Source organism: Eurosta solidaginis, chromosome 1, assembly GCF_040869045.1.
Source record: "Eurosta solidaginis isolate ZX-2024a chromosome 1, ASM4086904v1, whole genome shotgun sequence".
Taxonomy (NCBI): Eukaryota; Metazoa; Arthropoda; class Insecta; order Diptera; family Tephritidae; genus Eurosta; species Eurosta solidaginis.
In genome coordinates, this window is record NC_090319.1 from 210,725,378 (window position 1) to 210,742,268 (window position 16,891).

At 33.5% G+C, this 16,891-nt stretch overlaps 1 pseudogene; it reads left to right on the top strand.

Moving 5' to 3' along the window:
• The first annotated feature begins 2,188 nt into the window (after positions 1-2,188).
• On the top strand, positions 2,189-13,299 carry LOC137239679 (piggyBac transposable element-derived protein 3-like; annotated as a pseudogene).
• The last annotated feature ends 3,592 nt before the right edge of the window (positions 13,300-16,891 follow it).

Sequence of the window (16,891 nt, forward strand, 5' to 3'; positions counted from 1 at the left end):
TCAAAGCCTTTAATTAATTGTTCTGCGTTTTGCGTGATAATTTTGCTTGTGATTATTTGAGATTAGAGTATGAACTTTTATCAGTAATATATAACACTATGTTATTATCTATATATTAATACGCTAACAAAATTTCCATATAATCAATTGACAGGTTGTTTCGCATAGTTACCGTACGTAAAATCATATAAATGTTATATGAATCGATTCGTATGGATCAGCCGCAGTGCATAGGCCTATTTTTGTTAACAAATATTACTCCATTTGTTTATAATTAATAGAAAAAAATTTTTGTAAATTCGAAAATCTGTGCAAATATCGAAATTGCCATCTGTAATACCCATTATGTGCACAAACCCCGCTGAATCCGAAACTCCAAAAGCTGCGTTGTCGCGTTGCTCAAATGTTTCATCTCTGCATATGTATATATTCGTAAGCGCTCGGTGAGAGAACCACTGCCTTACTCATTTTCAGTTCAAATAAAATATTGTTTCCCATTGTTGCCACTTACCTATATTGGTCTGTACCAAAATCCTTAAAAGATTGTTCTGAAATAATTGTTAGCGCACAAAAAACTTTAAAGAGAAGTAATAACTTAGCCGGCCTTTTTTTGGACAAATTTTACTTACACGTAAATGCATAGGTTTTTATTTAACAAATTCTTTGTTTTTTTATTTTAGTTGCATTCAAAAAAACATCAAATCACAAATAATGAGTCAACTTTTGTTCAAACTCACTAAATTTATTTATTTATAACAATTAGTTGCAAATTTGACCCAAATGTTTTTTGCATCTCCATTAGATATAGCACGTCTTATACTGAACAAAAAATAAATAAATTTGCTACAAAGATATTACATTAAAATTTGTATATTGTCTTTTATGTTAATTTATTTTGATATTTCTTATTTTATTTTATTATATTATCTTATATTTCAACTTAATTTATTATTATTTAAATGCATTTTGATTGCATCGGAAAATTTCACGTTGTATATTAAACGAAAAAAACGACCCAAAAATGTCTTCGATTTTAGATCGAAATATTGCATAGGCAGTATATTACCCACTATATTTATTATTAGGCTAACTTTGTTTGATTATATACCCATTAATCGGATGCTTAGATCCCATAATCCCAATTTGTTTATGTCGCTTAAAGTTATGAAATCAGTTTTATCTTAGTAAATATGTTTGCGTGAATAATTTCAATGTTTTTGTTTGTCTTTTTTTTCTTTCTAATTTATTCTGCTTTGTTATATCTTAGTATTATATCGTTCACAGACGATATTTTAGGGTAGATATGGTCATATATATTCATGAAATGGAGTGTTTACAAATTTAATACAAATTAATTACGTACATAGATCGCAATGGGAATCCCAACATTAAATATCCAAATATTAGAATCTTCATATTTCCGCAATGATAACATTAAAACCCGGAAAGAGTCTAAGTGCACTTATTGCGTTTTTATGTGGAACTGTTTATTCACATCACTTATGGTGATTTCTTTTCTACACGAAAATGTTGCCACTTTCAGCCGCAAACATTTTTAAGATTCTCTCTTCGCCTTGTGAAATTAAGGCGGTGACACAATGACATTTTTCATATAGAAGCGTTTAACACAAGCTTATGCATTCCAATAACATTGCCACAATCAACCAAGATGTTGTGTTTGTAAATATGAAGGAACTTCAGACTTGGCAATTGAAGTTTATTACGCCTTGCCCATTCGCATACAAAATTTCGCGAAGCTCTGTTGTAAACATTCTCCCTATACAACAAAAATATTTGCTAACATATTTTGTGTCGTATTCGATTGTTATATTGCAGTTTTTAATTGTGAAAAATGTTAGAAAATTTACCAACCAGTGGGAAAAATAATTTCACTTGCAAAGTGTGCCAACACCCTTAGCCAAAACAAATGTCAAATTCTTCTTCTTATTATTTGCTTGGAACAAAATTGGGGAGTTGGCTACTTTTCAATATCAGATGGCACTAGTGTCGCTCATTCTACCATTCTCTATAAAAATACATGCAATCGACTCATAATTCATAAGCATGTGTTAAACTCATCTATATGAACAACTGCTTATGTGTCGGAGCTGTTATAGCCACTTAAGATGTTCAGTGCCACCATGCATGACTTGAAAAGGACAAAAATTGTAACCATTTTTAAACAAAAATGCAGTTCGTGTGGTTGTTCGCTGTCAACTGTGATCGCAAATTGCTTTTGTGAGTGAGGCATGATGCGACATATATAGTATTCGCTTCAGCTTCGTGTGATTCATCAGCTAATTGACAGGGCTGTTTTCTGCACCGTCAATGGCAGCGAGGGCAAGTAATGTTGCATTTTTGGCCATTTTTAGGGGTAGGTTGTTGAGAAAAGATAATGATGCCCTCTATTGAGGCTAAGCTGATTTTACAACAGAACACAACTTTTTGAACGGTTGGCGTGGAGGCGGCATTCTCGTGTGGAAAAGAAAACACCATTAATTTTTTCGCACTTTAAGTACTTTATTTATTATTTTTCTTTCATTTAAATTTTTTTAGTAAACTCTGCCTTCCTTCTCATTACATAATTTTTTATATTTTTATTTTTTATGAAGATATCCTCTATTCTATTCGAAATTTTCGTTTTGTGTCACACCTATGTACATACTACATATGTATTTATACAAAATTAAACTCGGTAAAGCGCCAATTGCATACCTAACGGGTGGCGTGAAATAGGCTAAATTCCTTTAGCACATTTCTTCGTTTTTAACTAAGAGTTCGTGAAGTAAATGGGCGATATATGTATATGGGTGATATAGGCCTACTGGGGAACCGAGCACACAAAACTAACTTCTGTAGCGCCCCAACGGGGACCTCCGGGAGGTGTGGAAAAAGCTATTTTTCAATTTAATCCCAAGTAATTTCACCATAATTCTGTCAATTTCTTTTGATTTTACATATTTTTTATATTTTTGTTTAAGGAGCTCCATATCAAAACGTTATAACTACATTTGAAAATTTTGTAGAAAATTTAAGGAAATACTATAAAAATTACAACGTCTTAAAAAAAATTTAAGTCAATTAGACCATTTTGATATATTTCACTCACTACTTAACTATTAACGCATTATTGCACTATCCCCAACACAGGATGCATAGACTGAGTTGAAAAAAATACAAATTGGTCGAATTTCGACCACAGGCGATACTAGTATGATTTAATGAGTGAGAGCCTATACTCTATTAATTTATTTGCATTCGTCGACAATGGTCGTTTTTGTAAAATTCGCTTCGTTATATTTTAAGTTCAGTTTCGAAATCTGACATAGCCTTTTAAACTCAAACACAAGTTATTTAAAGAATTTAAAAAAATTATTGTAGTAGCGCACGTATATAGTTAAAGTAGCGTAGTAAAGTAGACGTAATTTATTTTAGTACAAGCCAATTATCGTAAAAGTTTATAAAAAAATCAAACCCAAAGTCAAAATAGAAAAAGAAAATTTCAAATCCGAGGATCATTAAACCCTTATTAAATTTTATGTGGTTTAATAAAAAGAATAATTAATTTCAGTCATAAAATGTTTGATTAATTTGGAAGAATATAAAGGAGACATTTTATTAATTGATGGTCTAATGACTTCCAGGGCGGATACCGATTGCAAAAAAACTTACATAAACTCTGAATATTCAAAATTTATTTTATTGACATAACCATGTAAAATGAGTGAAAGGCAGTATGAGGAATTAAATTGAATAAATGAAGCTGTATTGTAAACTAAGAAAATTGCTACTGAATTTGTAAGGAACACGTGTTCGCAAGAAAGAAATCTCAAAGGAAGCAGCAAAATTGGAATGAAAAAAAAAGTTTATGTAATATAAGTTAAAACGCACTAAATTGATAGGGTGTCCCGATTTGGCAATTATACTTATATGCAAAAACCGAAATAATATTTAAAATATTTTATATATTGGAATTACCAAATTCCGCAAAGTACCGTTTGCAAAATCACCTGTAAAAAATGTATTGAGGTAGCATGCAAGAGGATGTCCACATGCAATTTAAAACACATGAATGCTCTGAAATGTGTATTGTTTGTATAACAAATTTAGAGTATATACCTTTTTTACCTTTATCCTATCGCCCCATATAGGGTGCGTTTATACTTCGCAATGCCCTACTCACGGTTGACCAATTAGGCTTAGATTTTAAAATATATAATAAAATATTCGTGGTGCCGTATAATCAGTTTGTAATTTAAGAAGGCCCCGCATGCGTATTTTTTTGTGAGAAGTTTGTGGAATTATTGAATTTTGCCCGAAATGACCTAAGTAAAAATTGGCCTAGACTTTAAGCTATAATTATTGGAGTTATTATTTTGTTTTCTTCATGAACTGATCATATATTTAGCAACTTGAAGAAAATGACATTTCGTCTTCTTACGATGGCTTTGATACTTTTTATTCAGTGCCCCATTTAAGGTGCGCTGGCCATAGAAGAGTGCGTGAAATATCATATAAAGGCAAGAAAAAGAATCAGTTCCACCCGAATTTGTGTTCGATAAAAGTAATCCATTAGAGTTTTTCGGTATGTTTTTTGACGATAAGGTTTACGAACTTTTACGTTCTAGTACAGAAAGGAAAGCAATTGCAAAACCTTCAGAGTTACAACTGAAGCAGATAAGAATTTTATCGGTATTTACTCCTATCTGATTTTAATAGTGCTTCCTGATACAGATTATACTGAAACCAAAGTATAGATACTCATCATCCAGGTGTGGCCTCGAGCATGTCTCGTAGTGGGTTCGAAGAACTACTACGATGGCCATATTTCTCCTGATGAAAAATTTGGGAAAGTAAGGCCTTTATGGTATATGATGAACGGAAGATGGCCAAGGTCTTTATATTTTCCCGGAGACAAACATTTATCTATAGATGAATCGATGATACCTTATTTTCGAAAACTTGGAACCAAGCAGCACATTCACGGCAAGCCAATTCGTTTTGGGTATGAAATATGGTCAACCTGCACAAGATTGGGTTATCTCATTTTTGGAGAACCATATCGATGAAGTCAGAAAAATTGGCCACGATGTTACTGGAACTTTTAGAGCTCCAATCAAAGATGCAAAAAGTATAAAAAAAAAAAAACTGGGCTCCCACTATCAAGTAAACAATATAAATTCCAACATAACTTTAATATGTTACAACGACAACAATATCGTAACCGTCACCTCAACGAAAGCGAGGTTCGTCCAGTCCGCAAGGTATAGAGATGGGTCAATAATAAACGTGTAGATGTTAATCAGCCGCATTACTACCAAATGTACTGCAAGTTTATGGGTGGAGTAGATAGACTCGATCAAAATGTCGGAAAATACATAATCGGAATAAGGCTGAAAAGATGGTATTGTCGAAAGTTCCTGATTCTACAAGACTGGATGGAAACGCACATTATATCGTAGAAAATACAACTCATGTTCGATGCCGCCATTGCCACGAAATCACGAAATTTAAGTGCAGTAAATGTGGGGTTGGGCTGCATACTAGACACTGCTCCCAATCTTTTCATACAATAAAATAACTTCAACTGGTGTATATGTTCAGTTAACTTATCAATTTAACTTATTACTTTTTTAACGAGATGGATTGTTTTCTGAGTTTTTCTTTGTTTGGGCGTTAATAAAAGAATTATCATAAATTAATTGTGTTCTTTATTTGCGTGTCAAAACCCAGCGCCCATTTTAAGGTGCGTTCCTTAAGAATCTGCTGGGATGGTTAATGCAAAGGGATAAAGAATTTTTAACAACATTTACTGCTTGGGATAATACGGATTTAAGTCCCTTTCATGTTCGTCCCCTCATTTCCATATGAATTTTTGACCCACGGAAAAGTCTTTTTCGGTAACTTCCCGTTGAGCTAGACACTTGATACTTAGAGCATAGTTCAGATCTGGGAGACACTACAATGCATCCGGTAGGAGGCGCACGGATCGAGATATACAGAAAATTAATTTCAAAATGGAAAATTTGCGATCGACTTTTAACTAACTTCTAGGTAATCCAGAGACTTGAAACTTAGCACATAGTTTGCAAGTCGATGGCACTACAAAACAAAACGCCGCCAGGTGGTAGACGAATCGAGATAAACGAAAATCCCTGAAAAAACGCAGAGAATCTTGCGATCGATTTTTAAGTAACTTCCCGGTAAGCTAGAGACATGAAACTTGGGCCGTGAGTCAGAACCCGGTGACAATGCAATATTTGATCCAAAAAAATCCGCTAGGTGGACACTTGATACTTAGAGCATAGTTCAGATTTGGGAGACAATACAATGCAAGTGAAAAAAGCATCCAGTAGGAGGCGCATTGATCGAGATATTAGGAAAATTAATTTTAATTTGGGAATGTTTCAGTCCATTTGTAACTAACTTCCCGGTTACCTAGAGACTTGTAACTTAGCACACAGTTCAAGACCCAGTGACAATACAATTTATAGAAAACAAAGTTCCGGTAGGTGGCGTGCTAATTGAGATAACTATAAATCCCTGAAAAACGAGGGGGAGTCTTGCGATCGATTTTTGAGTAACTTGCCGGTGAGCAGAGACTTGAAACTTGGGCCGTGGGTCAGAACCCGGTGGCAATGCAACATTTGATCAACAAAAAAATTCGCAAGGTGGCACGCGGGTCGAGATAGTAAGAAAACAAATTTTAATTTGGGAATCTTTCAATCCATTTTTAACTAACTTCCCTGTTACCTAGAGACTTGAAACTTGGCACTTAGTTAGAGGCCTGGTGACAATATAACTTATAGAAAACAAAGTTCTGCTAGGTGGCGCGCTAGTCAAGATAACTGCAAATCCTTTAAAAACGGGGGGAATCTTGCGATCGATTTTCGAGTAACTTCCCGATGAGCTAGAGACATGAAATTTGAGCCGTAAGTCAGAACCCGATAACAGTGCAAATTTTATCAAAAAAATTCCGCTAGGTGGCGCATGGATCGAGACATTGAGAAAACTAGTTTTAAATTTGGAATCTTTCAAACGATATTTAACTAACTTTCTGGATATCTAGACACTTGAAACCTGAAATATAATTTAAACCTCGGTGACAGTGCAATGTTTGATAAAAAAATTTGAGCTACGTAACGCACAAGTCGAACTATTTAGAAGATTAGGCCATACCTTCATGGCTAGCCTCCTGAATTTTGCAGACGTTGTAGAATTCCACCTCGTTGAAGGCCCAACTCAATGCACGTCCTTGCATACTTTTAGGCGTACGCGACTTTCACCACGATTCTTTTAGACTCAGGCGTATACGAATTTCACCACGATTTTCAGCTGTGGAAATTAAGTAGCTGACAAACGAGGTGGAATTCTCTTGTTATGATGCGAGGTGGAACTCTCTTGTTTTCGCCAGTTTTGTCAGCGAAAACTCCACTAATTCCCTTAAATCTTGCTATTTTGAACAAATAAATAAAGACAAGAATTTTCACTTAGGAATTACTAAAACTACTAATCAAAATTGCAATTGCCTTTTTGTAGGCATTTTAAAGACTACCTTTATATAAATGGACCAAAAATTAGAAGGCATTTTTTGCTTTAATACAGACATAGTCTTGTTGAATTTTGTCTAAAAACTTTAACAGTAGCTTTTGTAAAAGAATTTTGGGATTTAAAATTATAAAGGTAGAGCGCGTGTTTAAATTTTAAATAATCAATTAGTTAATCCCAAGTACATGGTTTGAATTAAATTGAAAGATTTCGCTCCACCTTTATAGTTTTAAATCCCAAAAATCTTTTACAGGAGCTATTGGTAAAGTTTTTTAGTCAAAATTCAACAAGACTATGTCTGTAATAAAGGAAAAATTGCCTTCTATTTTTTGGTCCATTTATATAAAGGTAGTCCTTAACATTTTTTTATCATCTTTTTATTGTATCTAATAACCCTTCAAAAATCTAACTGCCAACTAACTGATATACGAATACTAACACATATGTACCAGTAAGGTAATTAAGTATTAAATAGATATATTTACTTGAATGCTTATAACTTTTGTATTAGTCCATCGAGTTTGTTGAATGAAAGCCTATTTTTTTTTGTAATAAAACAGAGCTTTGAGACGAAAAAAATCTGTAAAAAAAAAAAACGTTGTCGAGATCCTTCCTCGCAAAGTAAAAATTTTTATATTTTTACAAAAAAATTGAAAGCCTACTTCTTTTTGTAATAAAACAGAGCTTGGAGAGAAAAAAGTCAAAATTTTTTATATTTTTACAAAAAAAATTGAAAAAATCCGTAATGATTATTCGTTATCTTTGAATCTGCAGGGTCTAGCAAAAAATATTGTATGCAAAGTTTATATCAAATTGTATTACTTTTTAAAAGCTTCCAAGCGTTTTGGAATTGCTCAATCCGTTCTTGAGATATATATGGTTAAGTGGACCCAATTTTAAATATCTCAAAAACTTTACCATAGAATTAAAAATAATTGATTTTCGGAATTAGGGGGTGATTTTACATAGGAATTTCATAACGGCGTCTCTGGTGCAGAAAATAAATTGGAATTTGTGATCCAGTGTTATCTGGGTGGTCGGCAGGCATCGGTGCAATTTAGAAACGAAACATCAAAACCAAGAAGAATTAAACAAGGGGTGCCGCAGGGTTGTGTCCTATCCCCAATTTTGTTTAACTTCTACGTATCAAAGCTACCTTCGCCTCCAGAAGAAGTTACTATCGTTTCCTACACCGATGACTGCACATAACCATGTAAAATGAGTGAAAGGCTGTATGAGGAATTAAATTGAATAAATGAAGCTGTATTGTAAACTAAGAAAATTGCTACTGAATTCGTAAGGAACCCGTGTTCGCGAGAAAAAATCTCAAAGGAAGCAGCAAAATTGGAATAAAAAAAATTTTATTTTTTAATTTTATGTAGTTATGCTGGCTCGAGGTCAGGTTTTTCACAATAAAACGAAAAGTTGTTTTTTTGGATACTAATATATTTCGGTTACTCTACGGTAACCGTCTTCAGGGTTGAAACTAATAACAAACATAAAAACCAATTTACAATTAAATTCAAACATATAACATACAAAAACAGATCCTACAAAGTACATACATTTTATTTCACGTCTTTCCTGTGTGGCGTGCTGTTTGATACTGATTACTTGTTAACAGGTGTTTGTAAATGTGGGCGCAATCATCTGTATCACTCTTAAAATTAAGTCTAATGTTCGTCGGTATGTTTATTATATGCAGTGTCTCTAGTGTACATCGTTTCGTGTATTTTTGTTCTTGTATAAGAATTCTCGCATCGTCAAAGTTTGGTGAGTGGCCGGTAGCGGCACATTGGGCCATGAGTGCTGTTTTATGGTTTTCGACAGTGTTACATTTTTTAATACTGGACTTGTGATAATTTTGGCTTTAATTTTAGCTTTGTTGTACCCACATATACACTATTGCACGAATTTTCGACACTGCCTCCGCATTTAATTTCATATACAATATTACTCTTTTCGGTTAGTGATATTCTCGATTTTGTTTTATTGAACATATTTTTCAATGTGTTCGTAGGTTTGTGAGCAATTTTTACATATTCTTTATCGTAGCAGTCATATTTTGCAAACCGTTCGGACAACTGTGGTACATAGACTACTGATTTAAAAGTTGATGATTTTCCTGCTTTCTGTTGAATCTTGGCGGAACTTACTCTTCTTAATAGTGTTTTAATCGTACTCGTTGGGAAATCATTGGTTTTTAACATTGAAAATATATCTTTTTTGATTACCTTGTGGTAAATTTTGTCTGAAGTCTGTAATATCCGTCGTATGCAGCCCATTGCTGTATTCATAATCATTGACTTGGGGTGTTTGGAATAATAGTTTATAATTCGTCGAGTTGATGTTGGCTTCACATACTACTTTAATTTCAATTGATTTCCTCGTCTGTTTATTATAGAATCCAAATAAGGCAATTTTCCTTCACGTTCCACTTCTACTGTAAATTTTATGTTTTTGTCAAATTTGTTCAGGGCATCCAGTGTATTTTCAACTTCATTTTCGTGGACTATCGCGAATAAGTCATCGACATACTTCGTTAGTAGTCTTAGTTTGCGCTCCAATTTGTCCATAGTGTTGTCCAATAATTTTTCCATGAGTATGGCGGCAATCACTGGGGAAGTGGGTGATCCCATCGGCAGTCCTTTCAGCTGTGTGTATATGGTGTCATTAAACTTGAAATATCTGTTTTCTTGAAGGCAAAGTTTCACTATATCCATAAATAACTGTTTAGATATCACAGTAAATTCTCTTATTTTCGTCCATTTTCTAGTATTAAGTCAAGAGCTAATTGTATAGGTATACTCGGAAAGAGTGAAACCACCTCAAAGGAAATCAATTTTTCATCGTCGTAAATGTAGCTGTTGTTTATTCTTTCTTTAAAATCTGACGTGTTCCTTATGTTGTACTTTGAAGTCGATGTTACGTTTCTTAAAATGTCTGCGATATATTTGCATAATCCGTACGCAGGTGATCCAACCACTGAACAAATCGGTCTCAGCGGTGATCCTTCTTTATTTATCTTCGGTAGACCATAAATCCTTGGTGGTAGTGCCGTGTTTGAGGTTAGTTTGCTTCTCTCCGCTCTTATGATAATTTCCATTTTGAAAAGTTTTTCCACTAAACAGTTATTTCTGTTCTGTAATCGCGATGTCGGATCTTGTCTTGGACTCTGTAAGTCGTCAAGTCATTTAAAATACTTAGCATTTTGTTATTATATTCCTCTAGTTCCATTACAACCGTTTTGTTTCCTTTATCAGACGTCAATATTTTAATATTTTTATTGTTATTGAGAAATTGTCTGGTTTGTGCCACTGTATCTGTGATTGTTCTATCTATTGCACTTTGTTTGTTGGTTGCTGAGTGGGTTTTCACAAGTAACGGAAACTTTATGCGGGCTCTTTCTTTCTGTTCTTTGGCCTTAAAAGTTTGTATTAAGTCCTCTCCATCCGCTATGTATTGAAAGAGAGGGAAACTCTTGTTTTCTACAGGTAGTCCGAACTTCGGTCCCTTCGCCAACAATGCCATATACGACGATGAAAAATTGATTTCCTTTGACGTGGTTTCACTCTTTCCGAGTATACCTGTACAATTAGCACTTGACTTAATACTAGAAAAATGGACGAAAATAAGAGAACTTACTGTGATACCTAAACAGTTATTTATGGATATGGTGAAATTTTGCGTTCAAGAAAAAAAAAATTTCAAGTTTAATGACACCATATACACACAGCTGAAAGGAATGCCGATGGGATCACCCACTTCCCCAGTGATAGCCGACATACTCATGGAAAAATTATTGGACAACACTATGGACAAATTGGAGCGCAAACCATGACTACTAACGAAGTATGTCGATGACTTATTCGCGATAGTCCACGAAAATGAAGTTGAAAATACACTGGACGCCCTGAACAAATTTGACAAAAACATAAAATTTACAGTGAAGTGGAACGTGAAGGAAAATTGCCTTATTTGGATTCTATAATAAACAGACGAGGAAATCAATTGAAATTAAAGTGGTATGTGAAGCCAACATCATCTCGACGAATTATAAACTATTATTCCAAACACCCCAAGTCAATGATTATGAATACAGCAATGGGCTGTTTACGACGGATATTACAGACTTCAGACAAAATTTACCACAAGGTAATCAAAAAAGATATATTTTCAATGTTAAAAACCAATGATTTTCCAACGAGTACGATTAAAACACTATTAAGAAGAGTAAGTTCCGCCAAAATTCAACAGAAAGCAGGAAAATCATCAACTTTTAAATCAGTAGTCTATGTACCACAGTTTTTCGAACGGTTAGCAAAATCTGACTGCTACGATAAAGAAAACGTAAAAATTGCTCACAAACCTACGAACACATTGAAAAATATGTTCTATAAAATAAATTGAGAATACCACTAACCGAAAAGAGTAATATTGTGTATGAAATTAAATGCGGAGGCAGTGTCGAAAATTCGTGCAATAGTGTATATGTGGGTACAACAAAGGTAAAATTAAAGACAAGATTATCACAACATAAGTCCGATATTAAGAAATGTAACACTGTCGAAAACCATAAAACAGCACTCATGGCCCACTGTGCCGCTACCGGCCACTCACCAAACTCTGACGACGCGAGAATTCTTATACAAGAACAAAAATACAAGAAACGATTTACACTAGAGACACTGCATATAATAAACACACCGACGAACATTAGACTTAATTTTGAGAGTGATACAGATGATTGCGCGCATATTTACAAACACCTGTTAACAAGTAATCAGTATCGAACTCCACGCCATACAGGGAAGACGTGAAATAAAATGTATGTACTTTGTAGCATCTGTTTTTGTGTGTTATATGTTTGAATTTAATTGTAAATTGGTTTTTATGTTTGTTATTAGTTTCAACCCTGAAGACGGTTACCGTAGAGTAACCGAAATATATTGGTATCCAAAAAAACAACTTTTCGTTTTATTGTGAAAAACCTGACCTCGAGCCATCATAACTACATAAAATTAGAAATTTAAAGGTCGCTAAAAATCTCAAGTAAAGAAACGGAAGGCACGCCGTAGACATATACCAACAACCATGGAATATGCAAAAATTAAAAACAAATATGAAACATCTAAACAAGTAATCAACAAATTTCAATCAACATCAAAAAAATTGGTAAAGTTAAAATCTAGTATTAAGTTCCTATTAAAATGTAGAAAATCAAGAAACATTCCAAATTTTATAAAAAATGTAACTCAGTGTAAGAAATTATTTGTATCTGACTGCGACAAACACATAGCCATAGATAGATGTTTAGAAAGACACACACATTATTACCTTACAAAAATATTAAGCTTATTCATTAAACACAAACACAACATTTTGGGACGACTAACTGAACGAATGGAAGAAGCAAGAACAAATCTTAAGGAACAATTGGGTGAATTTGATTTTAATAAATTTATGCAAAAAGAAACTAAAGTTGCGAACAAACTAACAACGAAGCTGCGGACAAGGCAAGAGAAAAAACACGAGAAATTCCGATCAACGAGAAATATGATATTTACCAACAACAAAGAACAAGAGGGTTGGTGTATTAATACTACTGAGTGTGAATTTCCTAAAGAGGTTAAGGCATTGTTGGCGAAGGGAACGAAGTTCGGAATACCAGTAGAAAACAAGAGTTTCCCTCTCTTTCAATACATAGCGGATGGAGAGGACTTAATACAAACTTTTAAGGTCAAAGAATAGAAAGTAGAAGCCTGCATAAAGTTATCGTTACTTGTGAAAACCCACTCAGCAACCAACAAACAAAATGCAATAGATAGAGAAATCACAGATACAGTGGCACAAACCAGACAATTTCTCAATAACAATAAAAATATTCGAATCTTGACATCTGATAAAGGAAACAAAACGGTTGCAATGGAACTAGAGGAATATAATAACAAAATGCTAATTATTTTAAATGACTTGACGACTTACAGAGTCCAAAGACAAGATCCGACATCGCGATTACAGAACAGAAATAACTGTTTAGTGGAAAAACTTTTCAAAATGGAAATTATCACAAGAGCGGAGAGAAGCAAACTGACCTCAAACACGGCACTTCCACCAAAGATCTATGGTCTACCGAATATACATAAGGAAGGAACACCGCTGAGACCGATTTGTTCAGTGGTTGTATCACCTGCGTACGGATTATGCAAATATATCGCAGACATTTTAAGAGACGTAACATCGATTTCAAAATACAACATAAGAAGCACGTCAGATTTCAAAGAAAGAATAAACAACAGCTACATTTATGACGATGAAAAATTGATTTCCTTTGACGTGGTTTCACTCTTTCCGAGTATACCTATACAATTAGCACTTGACTTAATACTAGAAAAATGGACGAAAATAAGAGAATTTACTGTGATACCTAACAGTTATTTATGGATATAGTGAAATTTTGCGGTCAAGAAAACAGATAGTTCAAGTTTAATGACACCATATACACACAGCTGAAAGGAATGCCGATGGGATCACCCACTTCCCCAGTGATAGCCGACGTACTCATGGAAAAATTAATGGACAACACTATGGGCACATTGGAGCGCAAACCAAGACTACTAACGAAGTATGTCGATGACTTATTCGCGAGGGTCCACGAAAATGAATTTGGAAATACACTGGACGCCCTGAACAAATTTGACAAAAACATAAAATTTACAGTAGAAGTGGAACGTGAGGGAAAATTGCCTTATTTGGATTCTATAATAAACAGACGAGGAAATCAATTGAAATTAAAGTGGTATGTGAAGCCAAAATCATCTCGACGAATTATAACCTATTATTCCAAACACCCCAAGTCAATGATTATGAATACAGCAATGGGCTGTATACGACGGATGTTACAGACTTCAGACAAAATTTACCACAAGGAAATCAAAAAAGATATATTTTCAATGTTAAAAACCAATGATTTTCCAATGGGTACGATTAAAACACTATTAAGAAGAGTAAGTTCCGCTAAGATTCAACAGAAAGCAGGAAAATCATCAACTTTTAAATCAGTAGTCTATGTACCACAGTTGTCCGAACGGTTAGCAAAATCTGACTGCTACGATAAAGAAAACGTAAAAATTGCTCACAAACCTACGAACACATTGAAAAATATGTTCTATAAAATAAATTGAGAATACCACTAACCGAAAAGAGTAATATTGTGTATGACATTAAATGCGGAGGCAGTGTCGAAAATTCGTGCAATATTGTATGTGTGAGTACAACAAAGGTAAATTTAAAGACAAGATTATCACAACATAAGTCCGATATTAAAAAATTTAACACCGTCGAAAACCATAAAACAGCACTCATGGCCCACTGTGCCGCTACCGGCCACTCACCAAACTTTGACGATGCGAGAATTCTTATACAAGAACAAAAATACACGAAACTATTTACACTAGAGACACTGCATATAATAAACACACCGACGGACATTAGACTTAATTTTAGGAGTGATACAGATGATTGCGCGCATATTTACAAACACCTGTGAACAAGTAATCAGTATCAAACTCCACGCCACACAGGGAAGACGTGAAACAAAATATATGTACTTTGTAGGATCTGTTTTTGTATGTTATATTTTTAAATTTAATCGTTAATTGGTTTTTATGTTTGTTATTAGTTTCAACCCTGAAGACGGTTACCGTAGAGTAACCGAAATATATTGGTATCCAAAACAACAACTTTTCGTTTTATTGTGAAAAACCTGACCTCGAGCCAGCATAACTACATAAAATTAAAAAATAATTTTTTTTTTCATTCCAATTTTGGTGCTTCCTTTGAGATTTCTTTCTTGCGAACACGTGTTCCTTACAAATTCAGTAGCAATTTTCTTAGTTTACAATACAGCTTCATTTATTCAATTTAATTCCTCATACGACCTTTCACTCATTTTACATGGTTATGTGCAGTCATCGGTGTAGGAAACGATAGTAACTTCTTCTGGTGGCGAAGGTAGCTTTGATACGTAGAAGTTAAACAAAATTGGGGATAGGACACAACCCTGCGGCACCCCTTGTTTAATTCTTCTTGGTTTTGATGTTTCGTTTCTAAATTGCACCGATGCCTGCCGACCACCCAGATAACACTGCATCTCAAATTCCAATTTCTTTTCTGCACCAGAGATGCCGTTATGAAATTTCTATGGAAAATCAAGGTTATTTTTAGTTCTATGGTAACGTTTTTGAGATATTTAAAATTGGGTCCACTTAACCACATATATCTCAAGAACGGATTGAGCAACTCCAAAACGGTTGGAAGCTTTTAAAAGGTAATACAATTTGCTATAAACTTTGCATACAATACCTTTTGCTAAGCCCTGCAGATTCTTCTTGTTCTAGCTTACGAAAGACGTTTTTCAGAAGTTTTTCAAATTTTTTCATCCAACTCAAAAAAAGTTATGAATTTTTAAAAAAACACCGTATTTGTTTTCAAAATGCTATAACTTTTTCAGAAATTGACCGTTAGGGATCTTTTTTTTTAATTTGTTTTTAAATGTACTTTTCGGAAAAAATACAAAAAAATTTTTAAAGTTTTTCTTGTAATTTTTCAGTTTTTCGAGATTTTTCGAATTTCGCCCTTTTTTTTTGTCATAAAAAACTTCATTCAATTCTGCAATCATCCCCACTAATCCCGGAGTTGGCCGAGAATTTTTTTTATTTAATTGAAAAAAACACTTTAAATTTTTTTTTTTTGTATTTTTTCCGAAAAGTACATTTAAAAACATATTAAAAAAATGATTCCAAAAGGTCAATTTTTGAAAAAGTTATAGCATTTAAAAAAAAAACACCGTTTTTTTCAAAATATTTAAAACTTATTTTGAGTTGGAAAACGGTGTTTTTTTCAAAATGCTATAACTTTTTCAAAAATTGACCGTTTGGGATCATTTTTTTTTTTAATATGTTGTTAAATGTACTTTTCGGAAAAAATACAAAAAAAATTTTAAAGTTTTTTTTTTTCAATTAAATAAAAAAAAAAAATTCTCGGCCCATTCCGGGATTAGTGGGGATGATTGCAGAACTGATTGAAGTTTTTTATGAGAAAAAAAGGGCGAAATTCGAAAAACTGAAAAATTACAAAAAAAAACTTTAAACATTTTTTTGAATTTTTTCAGAAAAGTACATTTAAAAACAAATTTAAAACAAAAAAAAAAGATCCCAAACGGGCAATTTTTGAAAAAATTATAGCATTTTGAAAACAGAAACGGTGTTTTTTTAAAAATTCATAACTTTTTTTGAGTTGGATGAAACAATTTTAAAAACTTCTGAAAAATACCTTTCGTAAG